General features: G+C 36.8%; 1 protein-coding gene across 1 annotated transcript in view; it reads right to left on the minus strand.

Annotated features, from left to right (window-relative positions):
- LOC128811727 (BEN domain-containing protein 5) overlaps nt 1-17,615 on the minus strand; it is a 561,665-nt gene that overhangs the window by 439,615 nt on the left and 104,435 nt on the right. The gene's annotated exons all lie outside the window — the stretch shown is intronic.

Raw genomic sequence — 17,615 nt, forward strand, 5'->3', positions numbered from 1 at the left:
CATATGTTCACCAACAGGCAGAGATCACAAGGAGAACCAAAAGAGCACTCCAACAAACACCTCTGGGAGCACAGGCACTGCAGAGCATCCTAAACAGGTTGACCCTCTCTCTGCTTAACCCCCATCACCGGAGATCACCACTGCAGAGGAGCAACATCATCTGCTGGAAGGTGTCCTGCACATGGCAGGAAGCTGGAATTAGATCATCTTTAAAGGTCCCTTCCAACCTCAACCTCTTGGTGATTCTACAGCCTTGTTCAGCCATTTGTGTTCAGCACCATAGCTGACCTCTTTATTTCCAGATTATTCTATTTTAAAGACCTTCCCATGACCTTCTAGCATTTCTTTCCATAATTTCCTGTGTGAAACTCCTGATCTAGCAAACCTTCTCCCTCCCCCCAGCACTACAGATGCCCTTTGCACTTCAGTCCTTACTGAGGCAATAACCAGAAGAATCAGAGTATCTCATTTTCTCCTGTGATTTCTCCTGTGCTGTTCATGCAATTGCAGCACACACTGTCCTGTTTACATTTTATCTAGATTTGCAAAGTGGGAAGGCTACAGATGAGCATCTCACTTGAAAATGAACTAAACCACTGCTGTTTTTACTCTCTCTGTATGTTCTCTGCCCATCCTCACTGATTCCATATCTGCACATAACAATGTCTTCTTTTGTCTCTTGCTTGACCACAGTCTTTCCTCCCTGAGGCCTGCCCTCTGTTTTTCTCAGAACTTGTCAGTCCTGCCTGCACACAGCCTGTTCTGGCTGGGTCAGGCTCAGCACTAAGCTCCCTTTTGTCCAGCTGCCTCCACAGCACAAAGGGAGCTCCACAGTCAGGTTTGATTACACCAAATGCCTACTGGTGCAGGTTCCTCCACTAATCTCCAGGCAGACAAAAAGAAGGGGTTTAATCCTTGAAATCCTCTTAATGACCTTCCAAAGACATGGCCATCAGTCTTCCTGCAGTCCCTCAGGCAGAATGCTCTAGGTTTAAAATCTCGCCAGATAACCTCCCAAAACATTGACTGACACCACAAAAATACATAAGGCACACATTGTAATAACTGTAATACAGTAACTGGCAGTACTAAGAGGAGAAATAATAGCTTTTCAGGCAAACATTAAAGTCAGGGCAAGTTAACTCAGTCTGAGTAAACAAATTGTATAAAAGTCCAATTTTTGTGAAATGAGTCCTACCGAGCACAATTCTTCCCATTAGTCACACAATAATTATGCAACCACACAGCAAACAAATCTCAGCCTTTCCCTTTCTTCTGTCTCAGTTGCTGAGGACTCATGAGGATACGGACATTATTGAGCAAAAGCATTAATCTTTGAAAAAACATGTTTGTAATGCTCATTTTGTCCCATGAAAGAAATATGAAACCAGAAATTACCAATAATTTCACTGTGGAAGCACAGGAAGGTATTTGTGAGGTACAACACTCACAGTGCTCTGAAGGATCAGAGCACAGAACTGACTGAAGATTTTAAGCGAAGAGTATTTATCTTAACTAAACATGTGAAATAATTTAAAAAATACAATTAACTGGTCAAAACATCAGCAATATAGGATGTTGTGGAACATACACGTGTAAGGTTTTCACTCCTGTCAGCAAAGTACAAGGTTCTTAAAGCTTCCACTGTTGTCAAAGTATGTTTCAGTTTGTATAAACTATTTCCACAGTTCTTCACACTCAATCTTAACAAAAAACAAATTCAAATCTCAGAACAGCTTTAGTTACTGTTTACAATTACAGTGGCTGTAACACAACCATCTTTCCTGTGGTAGAGAAAAAAAATATCTTTTTTTAGTTTGGTCAACAGCTTGTGATTGGATCAGATCACTATTTCCAAGTTAACCAATATTTTGTGTTGCATTAAAAAGACTTAATTTCATTCTGTTCAGTGGGATTTAATATTTAGCTGCTTATTTGAAGCTATCATTTTCATGATTTCTAAAAGTTCAAATATCCCAAACTCATTAAAAGACATACTATAGTTAAAGTGAATCAAGGTTTTGAGGTTTTGTTTTAGTTCTGAAAAAAAGCCCAAATGTACATGTTAAATAATACAAGAAGGGATATTAGAAATTAAAAGGAAAATAATTACAGGGATTACATTGCAGTTCCTAGTAATCCTGTTACATAAGAAATTTGAGTTATACCTTCTCAAGATTTGAGATGGACTAATAATTATTTCTTCAAATGATAATTCCCATTTCTTTAAGTGCTGAAATAAATTTATTCCAAATAATTGTTGTGAGGTGGGGTATTTTTTAGGGAGGAGGGGTTCTACCAAATAAAGTAAAATTGTTTAAGTTGATATGTTCTATAGCATGGCAGGCTTCTGCACTGGGAATGCCTTACACTAGCTGGTTTCTTAACCTTAAATCTAATTAATCTTACTTCTAGTTCTTCCAAACCGACTGACTGCAGAGAAAGTTCATGGTGAGGGCATTGCCACAAACTCAGATTTCAGATGAGGAAGAAACTGAGACAGAACTTTCATGCTTTAATATAATGGAATGTAAGAAATGTCATTTGACCAAAAATGTTGATTTCCGATTTGGAAATGGATTTTAAGCTTGCATCTATTATACTCCTTTTTAGCATTTTTTTCTGGGTTAGGGGAGAGGGGGGATTATTTGTTTTTGTTGAGCTGGGGTATTTTGTTTATTTGGGTTTTTTATAAGGCAGTTAAGAGCATGAACTTTGCAGTTTGAAGGATAAATGACGTCAAAAAGTTACCCAACTTTTCTTTGCATGTTAAAATCAGCCATATTACTCTGAAAGTGACAAAATTCTCTGCAGCAAATACTTCCAAGACTTTAGTATTTAAATGTAGACAATGATATAAAACAAAGAAAAAAATTAAATAAATCTAGAAAATATGGAAAGCTTCTGATTGAAGAATAAACATTTTGGGATGTCATTTTTAAAAGTTGTTAGGCAAGTTTAAACTACCTAATGCAATCTGTGTTTTGGGGAACTTAAAACATTTTAAACCTTGATTGGTATTGACAACATACTTCCATTTGTGATCAGTTTCAATATATTTTGTGAATTTTTTAATATGCTAAAATTAGATGCAAAAAAATAATTTATATTCTTTTCATTCCTCTCTGGAAGATACTCATAACAATGAAAACTTTCACTGAAAAAAAAAAATCCTTAAGGAAACTTTACACATAAATCCACATCTTGAAATCCAGATTAGAAATGTTTCTGAAAGTTAGTTTGATACTTTGATATTACCACGTAAAGAAGTCTTGAAATTAAGCAAAGTATGCTCAGATTCACCTCAAGAAGTTATCACCATGGTCTGAGCCTGTAAAAAGTCCCTAGAGTCTTCAAACAGCAAGACTTAGATGCAGGAACACAGAGTTACCTCCAGTGTAATTATTCCCCATCTGAGGGATAACCCACATGCCAATGAAGAGGAAAAGGTAAAGGTTCAGCGGCAGGTGACTGCACAGCTATAGACATTAAAGATCTGAACTTTTCAGGGAGACTGGGAAGCTCAGTGAGAACTGTCACTCAGCAGTGAATAGCTGCTTTCCTTTCTAAAATTCAGATTAGAGCAAATGGCCTCAAAATTACTCATAAAGCCAGGACACCAGAATGAACATTTCATTTAAGCGGTGCAAAGTTAAGGGAATGAAAAAAGCTTCAAACTCCTGCCTGGCTGACATTTTTATTTGTAACCACTGAGTAAAAACCATTTTCTAGAGCAGCAATTATGAGATGTTTAATATGAATTATATATCTAATGACACAACCTCATCTCAGAACCAGTTGCATATCTTGCAGCAACAGCAGCTTTCCAAGTTGTTGTGATTTCTATTGGACACGCCACATGCCTGTGTCTCGTGGCATAAAACAACCATTTTTAAAAGTGGCCTCCATGGTTCAGTAATGGCCTCGTGATCAGCAGAGCCACAGGTGTCAGAAATGCAAACACAGGGCTATTTCCCACCCCATAAGGATCGCAAGTAGCAAGGACAGCCTGGATTACAGCATTCACAGAATCACAAGGTTGGAAGAGACCTAAAAGATCATCGAGTCCAACCCAGCCCTAACACCTCAACTAAACCCTGGCACCCAGTGCCACATCCAGGCTTTTTTAAACACATCCAGGGATTGTGACTCCACCACCTCCCCGGGCAGCCATTCCAGAACTTTATCACTCTTTCCATGAAAAACATTTTCGTGTGGACAAGGCAGCCAGAAAAACAATTAACAGCACATCAAACCATTTTTTTTTCATAGCAAATACCCTTATTACTTCAATATTATTTCTGCTGTGACCAGGAAGAGGGGCCTGACCATGGGCACAGTAGGAAGCAGCAGCACAGACTGTGTTAGGTCACACCTGAGGAAAGCCATGGAATAGCAGTGCAGAGAACACTGTCCTGTCACACTTCTGATGGACTGCACCAGAATTTGGTCTGCAAATGTTACAAGAATTTTAGGGCAATGATCCCAATAACCATATCTTGGCAGAACAACACCTTTTTTATGGCTCAAATATGCATTTAAATTGAGTTTCAATGAAACCTGGAGAAGAATTGTGAAGGAAAATAATCAGATTAACTGAAATTAAAATCTGGCCATTTCATAGAGAAACATTTGATCTAATAAGAACCTATATTTACATAAAGCATTGAAAAGAGGCCCCATTTGGACTCTCGTGTTCCTCCCCTCCAACAGAGCCATTTGCTTTGGTTCATCACTGCAGGTTGGGAGAGACACAGGCTGGAGACAAACCCAGCTCATAAGCAGGCCTAAGTGGTTTCTCCCTAAACAGACTGCAAGAAATGACTGAAAAACTGCAAAAATCACGAGCCTGAGGCAATACAATGTGTCAATAAAGCTGCCAAATATCATCAGCGCAGCTGCACTCCAAATCCTTAGTTTAATCATTCTGCAGTCTTATGTCAAACATGTCTTGCCACCTATTATTCAAAATACAAACACAAAACAAAGAAAACCCTCCAGTGTTTTTTAGAGCTTTTCTTAATCTTAGTAAGGCTCATTGTATCAGCCACATGGCAAGAAGCTGAAACAATATTGTGGGACTTAGAAATGTTATTCCTCAGAAGGAAAAGTTGGAAAAAAAATTAACTGTTTGCTATTCCTGCCAATAAATGCATTCCTGACAGTTGCAATTCTATTACTATATTTTGTCTTCTAACAAAATGTTGTAGAATAAAAAATATCATGCAAAAGATTGTGAAAATAGAAAATACAAGAGAACAAATTATTTGCTTTAAAAAAGTCATCCTTGGGTAGTTCTGCAGATTGCAAAAAGAATTTTTTACAACAGTTTGACAGAATTACACTTATTCTGGGGAAAAAAGTCTACTGTGTTTCTAGGAAAATTCTCTTCACTTACAGAAACAAACTTATGACATCAAGTGCTGAAAGGCACAAAGGTCAAAAAATGGTCCTTGTGCTGTCCCTTTGTGCTGAAGGACAGTTACTATCCCATTGTTTGAAATTCTTTTCTTTTCTAAGGCATACTCCAAAACACGTTCTGTTGCATGATCATCAGTATTAATTAAATTAAAATACCATTTTCAATTAACGAATAAAGTACACAACATAATGCAGTATCTATGAGAAATTTATTCCATATATTCATTTACTTCCTAATTTATAGTTTGGTCTTCTCTAATACAAATAGAAGTCATTAGTGCAAATTACTGATGTTCTTATTAGAAGTTTAATAAGAGAAGTGCTCTAAGAGTGTGACTCTTAGTCATTCATCTCTGTGCTCATCTTGCAGTAGTTGGATGGTATTTTAGAACCAAAAACAGAATAGGACACTAGAGTCTTTACACTCCTTTTTACGTACTAATACTGTCATTAATTGATATGAATAAAGAACTCAAGGTCCTGCATTATGAAGAACCTGTCTAAAAATAATTTCTTTACTTAATTATTTATGGCTGTTGTATTTTAAAAGAAAATTAAAAGTACTCTTTATTACTAAAGTGGTTATAAAACCCTATTAACAAAGGAAGCACTGTGGCTGTCCAGTTCTCAGGAACAAGTACAAATTTCACCAGCAGGGATGGTGTCATTTCTTTAGAGGACCTAGAGCACCTGTCTGAAGGGAGTTAATGGAGGAGAGGAGGAGTATGAAACAAGCACAGGGAACAGCATGAGAGAAGGTGGGCAGCTGTGTGGAAATACATAAAGGAAGCTGTTAAAAAAAAGTTCTGCAGGAATTTATAGAATGAGTAGGAATATGCAATAAAAAGCACCCTGGCCTCATGATACAATAAAAGAGACACATTATTTTTCTCATTTACATGATACTTTGAACATTCTCAAACTATGCCCCTTTTAGAATGCAGCCTTAGTAGCAATCTGTAAGACGTGGGACTCTCAGAACTAAGATGCAACCTACAAGAAGAAAAAAACAAAGCATCAAACAACAGCTTTTGCACAACAGTCCTTAAAAGTCAAGATTATAGATCTATATCCTATTACGTAATCCCATTTCCCTAGTAGAAAAGTCCCAATGGTAGATACTTAGGAGTCTGTATGAAATTTAAGAAGTTACATGAAATTTTCAGGCACTCTTTCTCTGGAATATCTCCTTTGTATGACACAGCCTTGACACCCTCTCCCCTACTTCTGGGCCACCTAAATTTAGCAAGACCCCAGTGTTTCCCCTGCTCAGCCTGACCACCCTCTCTGGTGTGGCTCCCCATAGGCACACACCCCTCCCCTCCTGGAGCATCAGCCAGAAATTGCAGCCAAATGAGGGCAACCAGGACCCTTCAAAAGTCACCAACAGCTTTCAGTTCTTCGTTGCTTATAGGATGGGATTTTAGGAAAATCCCATCTACTTTCTACATCCAGGCAAGCAGAAACAACTGTGAATTGTGGCACTTATGAACGTCTCAATTCTCCCCTTACTCATTTGTAACTCCTAGTTCTACTTGTGCATTCAGTCTGTTATTCAAAAATTAACTGAAATCTAAATATCTTCTTCTACTCTCACAAAACATTTATGGATTTCTTTTAATGCTTTCAGTATAAAATAGAAATTACTTTGCAACAGAAGACAAGCATATCTCATTTCACCTTGCAGAAATGAGTGTAAGAAGCAAAAATTTAGAGTTGAGTCCTTCTGTATTGACTAAATATTCCTCCTTTGCTTATTACCCATGACACATAATATCTCTTTTCTTTTTTAAATGTTCTTTCTCCTAGTGACTAAAATTAAATCAAAACAAAGGTAGAAATATGTTCCAACAGTCCTAAGACAGTGTCTAAGGAAATCCCTTTCTGTTTGCCTTCTCAACCTTGTTTTGTCACTCATCTATTAATTATGGGCATATTAATCTTATGTACAAGGTTAAAATCAGTATTGGACAGAAAGTGACAGGAATTCAGCCCCTGCTCTAAAAACTCCTGTCATGTCCTGGTGCTGTACTTACAAATATTGCACCAAGTAGCTGAAATATGTGCATGATAACACAAATTGTGAAACACTTATTTGACTTCAATAATGCCTTACTTGCAACATAAATTACTACTTCAAAACTGTCATGTTAGCCTACTTAACTTTAGGGTGTCAGCATTCATAAAATATGGATGCTGAGCCTGTACATTCAAATACAACAGGAAATTAATATGTATGCTGCAACCACTTGCACTTAGAGACACATATCCTGGAGTAAGAGGTATATTATATTTACAATTTAAAAGAAAAAAAATTGATCAGATTTCAAGTATCCTGAAGAAGCTCCTCATTGTTTCCTTTTTTCAGCATGAATCAATAAAATAAGCATTAAAGTCTCTGACTGAGGAAAATAAAACAAACTCATACCATTTAGAGCCATGAAATTTAATATTGGAGAGAGTGACAGGAACAAATTTGCAGCTGCATGAAGTGAGTATCTTAAAAAATAAACTACATCAAAATGGTTCTTCCTAATCTCAGACAGTCAATGTTATATTATTAAATAAATTCTTTTTTAACAAAGCTCCAGGTTCCTTAAGTTCTATAACTTGGGTATTTCTCTCCTAACACTCATCAATTCATATTCCAATTTCCATATCAGAGTGTGGCCTCCAAGCATATGAAAGCTCCTATTTTGAGTAAGTTCTTTGTATCACCTATCAAAAACTTTTTTTCTCTACTCAGGCAAAAATTACCCCAGCACAGAGGACCAGAGTAAAACACAGCTCTTAAATAGATGAATTATGGTGCACCAGTAACACAGGCACCTTTTCTTTTGTTCAGAGAGATTCAAATACACATTGAAGCCCATTATGATGCTGTAAGTTTCCATAGGAATAAGTAATTTCCTTCTATCAGCAGAAGCAGTCTTTGTGCAGCACAGTTCTCACTCAGGCAAAGGTCCCATGAAGTTATACAATTAAATTAGAACAGTTTTACTTGATGATTTTGAGGTAAATTTTGAAGAGTGGAATAAAAAAATCTCATTTTTTATAGAACACAAGCCAAGACATAATCCAGTAAGAACTCTGAAGACCTAAGAAATCACAGGCAAATATTTTTCAGTCTACAGAGCACCTGACAAGTTTTCTGCTTCCATTTGAAAAAGTTGTACTTGAGGCTTTTATACTTTAAGCAATTTGCAGCCATATATCCTTTTGGTCTACTGTATTATCACACTTATCAAACTTGCCACAGTTATACACATATTAATTTTTTTTGCACTAACTACTAAGAACTTTTCTTGCTAACCAAATTTTGGCCTGATGCCTTTCATCAAAATCATACACATATATGCAGAATTATCTGTATAATCTGCATTTCATAATGGTTATTCAAGGACACATGAAGGAATGAAAACTAATCTTAGAAGTCTGCTTAGGAGTTTCAGAGCACCAGAATTTCTTTATTTACAGAGTTTATGATAAGTCCAAAACTCAGAGGAAAGTTAACTTTCTATGTTCTACCTATGATTATCTTAGATTTTCTGGCAGATAATCAGGCACAGGAACAGACACTGGAACATGTCCCAATAATCCAAACACAGCAGAAATGGTCAAGTAGAAATTTAAGCCTATGCTGCACAGAGTTTTCAGTCTAGAAGAGTTTCTGTATGAACCAGATGGAATAATTAAAATAAAATTCTAAAGCCCATTTAACTTTATAAATTCAATGCCACAGAAGTGTGGATCAATTGTTAGGAATTTGCTGCCCTTCCTTTGTGGCACCAACCACACAAATCAGTTCTTCTCCAAGCCATTTATTTGCTCAGATGATTAAGCTAGATTTAAATAACCCCCATTATAGTTTCTATCTTTCTGTCTTGTTTGATTGGAGACTATCTTCTTTGCTGTTGCCTCAGAATAAAATATGCTTGCTGGGGAAGGGAATTCTCAGCTTTAAATGACAGCTGTCATATTTTGTTATGGAAGTGCAATTCTATTTAATGGACTTGATTGCGCAATTTGCTGCACCTACCTCACATTGTGTGGGCTCCTAGGAGCGTGTCTGAGCAGAGAGCTGCAGGATCAGTGCCAGAATAAAACAGAAACATGCAGAGGGGGAAAGTGGGGGGAAAGAACTGCCAGGAAAAGCACCCTCACGTTGTGTCGTAAAAACCAGGCTGGGCTCATTTCAGGGCCAGCTTCACGAGGTGACGCCTCAGGTGGGCTCAAAGACAGCTCAGCATCTTCTGACTGGGAGCAGGAGAGGAAACTCTGGGCACTGGAAAGCATCCCCTTCCCAGTGCAGTTCTGACAATCAGCATTCTGCTTGGGTTCTTGTCAAGAATACACAAAGTGACTCAAGAGATTTTGTGCAGCACTGAACTACAGCATTTGACTCATTCAGGAGGTCCAAAATGGCTTTTAAGAAAGGCACATTTAAAATAAAATTCTGATCTATTATAAGTGTACTATAATACATGTCCAGAACTTAATATGGGATACACATTTTTTTTTCCTTTTAAAAAAACATTTTTTCAGATAACAGAGATAAAGGACTAGTGTTTCAAGCCCTGAGAGTGTAATATGCCAGCACTAATGAGAAATCAGTGATTATACCTGAGATAATTTAATAAATTCAACTTTTTTTCCAGTGAGAATATGAATTGCCACCTACTGATATTTAAATTTTCTATGGCAAAATCTAGGAATGCAACTCTGCTGCTGTGATATTTCCCCACACATCCCTGCCCCTCTCTCTCAATGAATTCCACATCTTACTGAGATCTGCCCCCTGCCCTGGGCTCACGGGCTGGGTCAATACTCTCTCAACACAGGTATAAACACAAAAGAAAGGAGGAGTCACAAGGGGAAAAAGTCAAGAGTTAGGGCTAAAATTCCTGTTCAGCTTCGTCTGCAGGCTGACTCCCTAAACCAGCCTTTGGGAAACACAGTGCTGCTGCAGCAATCCTTTTCCCACTGTAATTGTGAAAATTTCAGAAAAACAAATACCTTCAAGAGCGGCCAGTGGCAATTACAATTTTCATCTGAACCAGAAAAAAAAAGGCAATGCAATTTCATTAGGGGACCATCTTCTCCTCTTCCTTGAAAACTCAAGGGCCTGACAACGAATTAAGATTCATAGAAAAATCCTTTCACTACCTAAATGGAATTATGATTTTGCCATTAACGCAGAGTCAAGATGTTCACTCTGTGTATGAAGATAACTTTTTAGCAGGGATTGCATGGGTAAGTAATATTATCAACTGCAATTCTATAGCAATTTCCTAATGGTCTGCAAGGAGCAAAAGACACAATGAATTTAATGGTGTCCAAAAAGAAGACTGATCACTGCCAGTACAGGAATAAATGATGCTGAGGCCAGAGCACAGCAGAACCAATGATAAAAGACTGGTGAAAACATACTTTCCTGCACTTTCTTTACTCTGCAACAAATACTGAATTTATTTCCTTTCTTGTCCATTTCTCTTCAGCAAGCTGGTTGCAGCAAACAAAATTAACAATTGCGCCTCTTATAAATCTTGTAAATGCAGATTTAGAGATAGCAGAACACATGACAGGCATTTGTTATCTTGGATGGAGTTTCTGGAAAGCACTCGATTTTCCGGTAGCAGAGAAAACCGTAAGGAAATTCAGGGCTGGAACCAGTCCTGAATGTCGCAGAGGACACTGCTGAAAAAACACAGTACAACCCATGATGGCCAAGCAATCTGAGATCAGTTTGGGATTTGTATAGTTTTGCTTAAATCTATCTGAATGATTCAGACCTTTTGTGCTTTAGTGTTCAACTATAGTAACTTTGGATAATTTTCTTTTTAAACAGTTCTTCTTAAAAAACTTATGGGCAGTAGACTAAAAAGATGCTGGAGTGACCTGCCACTGGTTGCTGCTTTTAACTAAGTACTGGGGGGAAAAATTAGAAGTTCTTACAGTCTTAGAAGGCCATGAATACATTAATAAAGGGCAAGGCAGATTACCCCAGTTCATCCCATCAGTCCTGAGGAGGTTAGAGGAAAAAGCTGACAGGGGATTCAATTGATAAAGAATTAAAGGAGAAAACATTAAAAAAAGTCAATCAAAATGATTTTATGGAAAATGGGACTTGAAAAAAAATTACTTTATTATTTTAAAGTGAGGCTGATCGTGTTAATCTCACATGTAATATAGTTTTTAAAACTATTTCAATCCATACTGCATGCAAGTAATTTACAGATTAGCTTTACTGAGTATCAGCAAATCACATATTAGATGTACCAGGAGCCAGCTAACTTGGTAGTGATTCCCCACTGGAAACTACTCTGTGAAACTCATCAGCTGTTTTAGAAAGCATTGGGGGGATTAATGTGCAACTGGACAGGGAACATGTTCATCTGAATGGAAGAATTCAGGCTGCTAATAAAACCTGCAAGCAAATAATGCAGAGGATAGGCAGCTAGAGAAGTGAACTGAAACACCTATTTTGTCTTATGTGCATATATTAAATTACAACTTATTTTCTTAAACTGTAAAAAAAATTGATAAGGAACAAACTTTTTGCCAAGTATAATATCAGAAGCAGGAGATGTAGGAAATGCCAAGATCATACTGGATCACTAATTAAGCATTGGGACTCCCTAGAGTGCTGCAAAGGGACAAATTAGACTCTTGAATACCTAAACAAGAAAATAAAGAATAAAATAAGACCTACAACATCAATTCTACTTAAGACACTGGAAAGCCTGACATTTGGGCTGTACATAGTTCCAAGGCTTCTGTTTTAAAGTTGTTGTTAAAAAATGCATTCCCAAAGTGATTTAAAAGTACCTTACAGCAAAACTGTTGGAGCTCAGTGCTTTTAATTAAAAACAAAAAAGGCTAAACACAAGCATAGTCCAAGAAGTTACCACACTGCTAAAGACATTTCACAGAGTATGAATTACAGTGCATTAGCTCTGTATACAAACAGTTTTAAATTATACTCTGGCCTTTATCCAAGGGAGCTTCTTCCACTACAGAACCAGCACAAGGACAAGGACCTGTCTCACACGCAGCTATCAAGGAGTTGGTGCTGCTTCATGATGAAATTTCACAACAACTTTGCCAGTGCAGGCAAGGGCAGAGGAGTGACTGAAATACAGTATGTTAAACCTTTCCAGAGGTCAATACATACTTTGTTCTAAGTGCTTTTTAAACATATAACCAGCCAGACAGTTCTAAGAACCCGTATTTTTTAATTTAAAAAGAAATTTTTAAAAAAAATTTAAAATTTTTAATTTAAAAAGCAAAGGGTGGGAGATATTACTGAATTTAGCAATTCTTTTCTCCATTGATTGAGATCTTTGAATGATGATCAGATATTTCAGGAGATGTATTTTGATTGAACACAGTTTATCATTAACAGATAAAATGCAAGACTGATATCATGTAATAAAGCAGATGAATTATATTTTTCTGAATAGCTTTAATTGTAACTACACTGTACAGCCAAGTTACTGATTGCGTTTCAAAAGTCTGGGAGACTAAAAGTACAAAGGATAGTCAAATCAGTACCACAGCCTCTAAAGGATGCTGCAAAAGTGAATTTGGAGATCTCAGGTCAGTTCACAGTCAAAAGCTGGCTCAAACTGAGCATTATGCTAATGTAATTTATTTATTTCATGATAAAACATTACCATTTATATTAGCATATTCTTCAAATACCTTAGAGAAGTATTACAGCAAATAGAAGTATTTAAGGGCAATGACAAGCACATGAAATTAGGAATAAAAAAAAGAAACTATATAAAGAGAATTAAAATCAAGCGCATTTTTACATTATGCATCATACAAATTAGTCACTAATTATGAAAATGTTCTTCAGCTTCACAAGTGGTATTGCCTGTACTATTTTATCCTTTGCTATGCATCTTTTTGAAGCACTTTTTTATATCTTCTTTCTATTAGACTGTCAGCAGTAATCAATGTTAATACACTCGATTACACACAGCAATTTAAGAAATAATCAGTTTTAAACACTACAGTGTTGCTATACTCCTGGTGGCCTGTATTATTAGGTCTTCACTCTGTAGTATATATTCAATGCAGAGCTTAAAATGGTGTGAAACATTCACTTCCAAGTCATAAACTTATTTTTTTCAGTCAAGTATTCTCCTCTCTTAGAAAAGCTGATTTGCTTGAATGTTCTAGGTGAGAATATAAGACTGAAAATTTCTGGTACTGCTAGCAGCAATAAAGTTAATGATGTTTTCTCAAGAAGCATTCCTTTTCTCTAAAGATTCAGTTTAGTTACATAATAGATAAGTTATCATCATATATTGTTCATAAGGCAGATATCTTGCATTTATTTAATTCAGATACGCTTCTTTAACAGATTTCAACTAAATTTTGGAGTATTATTAAAAGTTACATGCAGAGCACTTTCAAATTAGAATTTTTGTCCTATAACAGTGATATAGTTATTATTTCATCATCTTTATTATGGAATAAAAGAGAAAGCAATTTTCTGAAAGCACCTAAGCTCATAAACAAGTTATATGCTTTTGAAAATGGGAGTCTACATTGTTGAGCAATTTTGAAAGTTTTTCTATTATTTTACTCACCTGTCCCAGCTTAGTAAAGACGATAAATAATTCCAAACATTTGGCTCCTCGGAGCATTTTAAACCACTGCATCTAAGTCTAAACTTGCCAGCGGGACCACACAAGATCCCACTTATATAGAAGCACAGCCACACATAATGCTTTTCTCTACCAGAAATTTCAAACACATTGAAAGCAACTCAAAGGGGAGATTCTCACAGGTGTTCCCTATTTATTTCAGCTTTTCGGTTGGAGAGTTGTGGAATGGTTGAATAGTCTCAGCTGCAACTGGAGAAAATAGGAACTGTACATCAAATGAAGTATTGTATACTGGTGAGTAGGCACAAAAATCAAGTCTCAGATGTTTCAAACTGGGCACATACAATATGCCTGACATTTGTCTGTGCTTGAGAGCAGAAACAGTCTCTCCTCAACAAACATGCATTAAGGTGGCAATTTATTTCACATTGTAAGACACTCCAATCTCACCACAATGAGTGCTATAGAAAAGCCCATGAGGAAGTTAATTATTCTGCCTTCAGCACAGCATTTAAATAGTGTATAGTAAACAGCCTATACTGCAGCCTGGGACCACACACTGAACACGATAAAACAAAATACTGGATCACTGCTCATTAAATTCTTATCTCTTATGTGAAAGCAATGTGAGATTACATATTTAAAGATTGTAGAGCAGTGCATGCTCACAAGGCAGGCTGCTTGGGCAGCCCACAGCACAGCAGCTCTCCAGCTCCACAGCATCCCAGAACCAATCCTCACACTTTCATTGGTGCAGTCTGCATCCAGTGCTTGTCCTACCTCCACTTTGCATATCTTTTCTTTTTATCAGTTATGGGCTTTTAATCAGAATCCTCAAGTGAGTCACCATTAACAAGACAGAATATTGCCTTATCTCTGCAAGAGTTCCCACCATCCCCAAGACCTCACATTCTCAAAAAAATCACTAAACCTTCACTCTAAAAACTGTAAAAGCAGAACACCCCACACTTCTAATCGTCTGCCTTCCCCACCCTTTATTTGTATCATTTGGTTGTAAATCCCTACTCTCCCAGTCCTGTTATGACTTTCAAATAATCATCTCTCAAAACCAACTGTTTAACCTTTTCTTCCCTGGTGAGAAAAAGCAGAATCCCATCATACAGTTAAATTAAAACTGCAGGAAGCCTAACTTATACATGTGAGATACTGAAACTTTTGCATTCTTTTTTTAGTAAGTATGGTGGGTTTAAAGTATAGAAAAGATGGTAGTGTTTAGAAATGTGATGCATTTCACAGCATCTCAGCACAACAGGAAGTTTCCTCCTTTGCACTCCCACTATGTTTCAAAGAAATAACTTTGCTTTAAATTTTTCTCCAGTGTTTTACAATGTGAAGAGTAACCCTTGACTACCATAAGCCATCTTCTGCTGGTTTTCAGAGTATGCCCACACAGTAGAAAATGGTGGCAAATATCACTATATCACTATAGATTTCCATGTTTATTTTCTTTCTGACACGTCCATATCTAGTTATTTAAATTATTATTAAAGTGATAATTAGTCTTACTGCTAGCCAGGTAAACACGGCCTTGTGTTTGAATGACAAGCTGGGCTCTTCCTGCCTGCATCTGGAAGAGCAAAAAACAGTTTGAAGATGAACTTTCTAATACTTTCCTCCAAGATGCACTTCCAGAAATACAGCCAGGCTCACTTTCACATATTTGTGGAGACCGCACTGCTTGGCTAACCAGGTCTGAGATTAAACCAGGCCTAGATGCTAACATGATCACAGGTACGGCCTCTGAAAAAGGAGTTTCTCCCTTGCCTCTATCTCTAGTGAATCACCCACCAGCTTCTGACAGAAATGTAATCTTGCTCTCAGAGCCTAAACTATGTACAGAGGGAAAATATTGCACTGTGGAACAACCAGGAGTAATTGGTGACTCTTAGCAGCAAATACTGCGGGACTGGTGCAATGTACAACAGTACACGGGCACAAACACACATAGCCCAATTCATGCTGTTTATACACTAAAACATTGGTCTGTTACTGATTACAGGTTTTCAAGAGAGTAGAAGCATTAACTTATCAGGCCTCAAAAAAAGGAAATGGCAAAAACATTTTTGGCAATTCAGCAATGGCATCTAGAGACCCAGCTGTGGCTTCCTTGTTCCCAGCCTCCAGACTGAGATGCCAAGTAATTGATTTAATTAATCACAGTACTTCCATAATTTGAAGGAGGCAATATGACCAATGGTTCAAGTACAAGGCCTGGGATTCAGTCAATTCTAATACAACTACACAGTGGAATTTTTCTGCAAGGTCTTCATCAGCTCATGTACTTTTTATGACTTAAAATAATTAAAGGCTTGACCACTATCCAATTTCTTCAGTTTTACTGCACAGGAGATAAATAAAAGCATCATTTGGACCTGGCTGTTTTACTTTCTGTAGTTGTTTTTTTTTTTATCCTACCATACAAGAGTTATTGAGGATTTAAAGTTAGCTTTGTAAAGACTTGCTGACTTCCTAATTCCCACTTATTTCAATGAGTCAAGAACCAAAAATGTCCCTGAAACAGTGTGCCAAAATATTTGTAATGTGTAAATATTTGTAAAAATATAAAGAATTGAACTTTAAGTGAGATGAATTAAAAACGAATAATATCTTCTAGAATTCTATTATTCATGCACATATTTCTTCAACTTGTAAAACAATCAAGTTAGATGTCTGCAACCAATAATGTCTGCAACCAATACAAGCAAAGCAAATATCCTGTCTTCAGTTATTGTGTGGTGAAATTGGCATAAGGGCCAACATGGAGACCCTAAAAAAAAAAATCTGAGATGGCTCCTCTTAGCAGAATTATTCACATCCAGTTTCTCAGATCCACAGTTACAGAAAGAAACTACTATATCCACCTCAGGAAAAAGGGAAGAGGAAGAGGAAATCCACTCCCGCACCATCCACTGGCTTCCCTCTTTTACTCCCTGTCCCCAGCTTTTATTTAAGGTGATATGAAAACATTAGGATTTATTATAAACTTTGAAATTTATGCACAGTGGACAAAATAGCTTATATTTTACTGCTGTGCAACGAGCATGAACATACAGAAAATTCACATTCAGACTGAGTACATTTGAAGCTCTTTGAATCACAGAAAAGGCAATTAATCTTAGTAACCTCACAGAGAACTGACAGAGTGTTTTAACACAGTCAAAATGCTGAAGGTCCTTGAATGCTTTCTAATAAAAAATGTTATGAATTTTTGAATTTTATGTTTACTGTCTCATCTCTGTGGGGAACCTAATGAAAAATGCAGTATGGGAACACAGTATGGATATTTCATATAAATAATTGCTATAAATGTTTATTACTGGAAATGCAACCATACATGACTCTTACGTAGTTTATATTAAAGACTAATCAAATAATTGATTGTGATTATTGATCATATCAAATTTTTGTTCATGTTAATAGCGTTTCTAGGAAGAGATAACATGCTAGGTAGAGTATGTGCTTAAGGGAAGCCATGCTTTGAAGAGCAGGGGAAGAATATATTTAGTATTTACTAGTATTTATTTCACAACATTCATGCAAATTTTGTATGTG

This window comes from Vidua macroura, chromosome 9 (genome assembly GCF_024509145.1).
Source record: "Vidua macroura isolate BioBank_ID:100142 chromosome 9, ASM2450914v1, whole genome shotgun sequence".
NCBI lineage: Eukaryota > Metazoa > Chordata > Aves > Passeriformes > Viduidae > Vidua > Vidua macroura.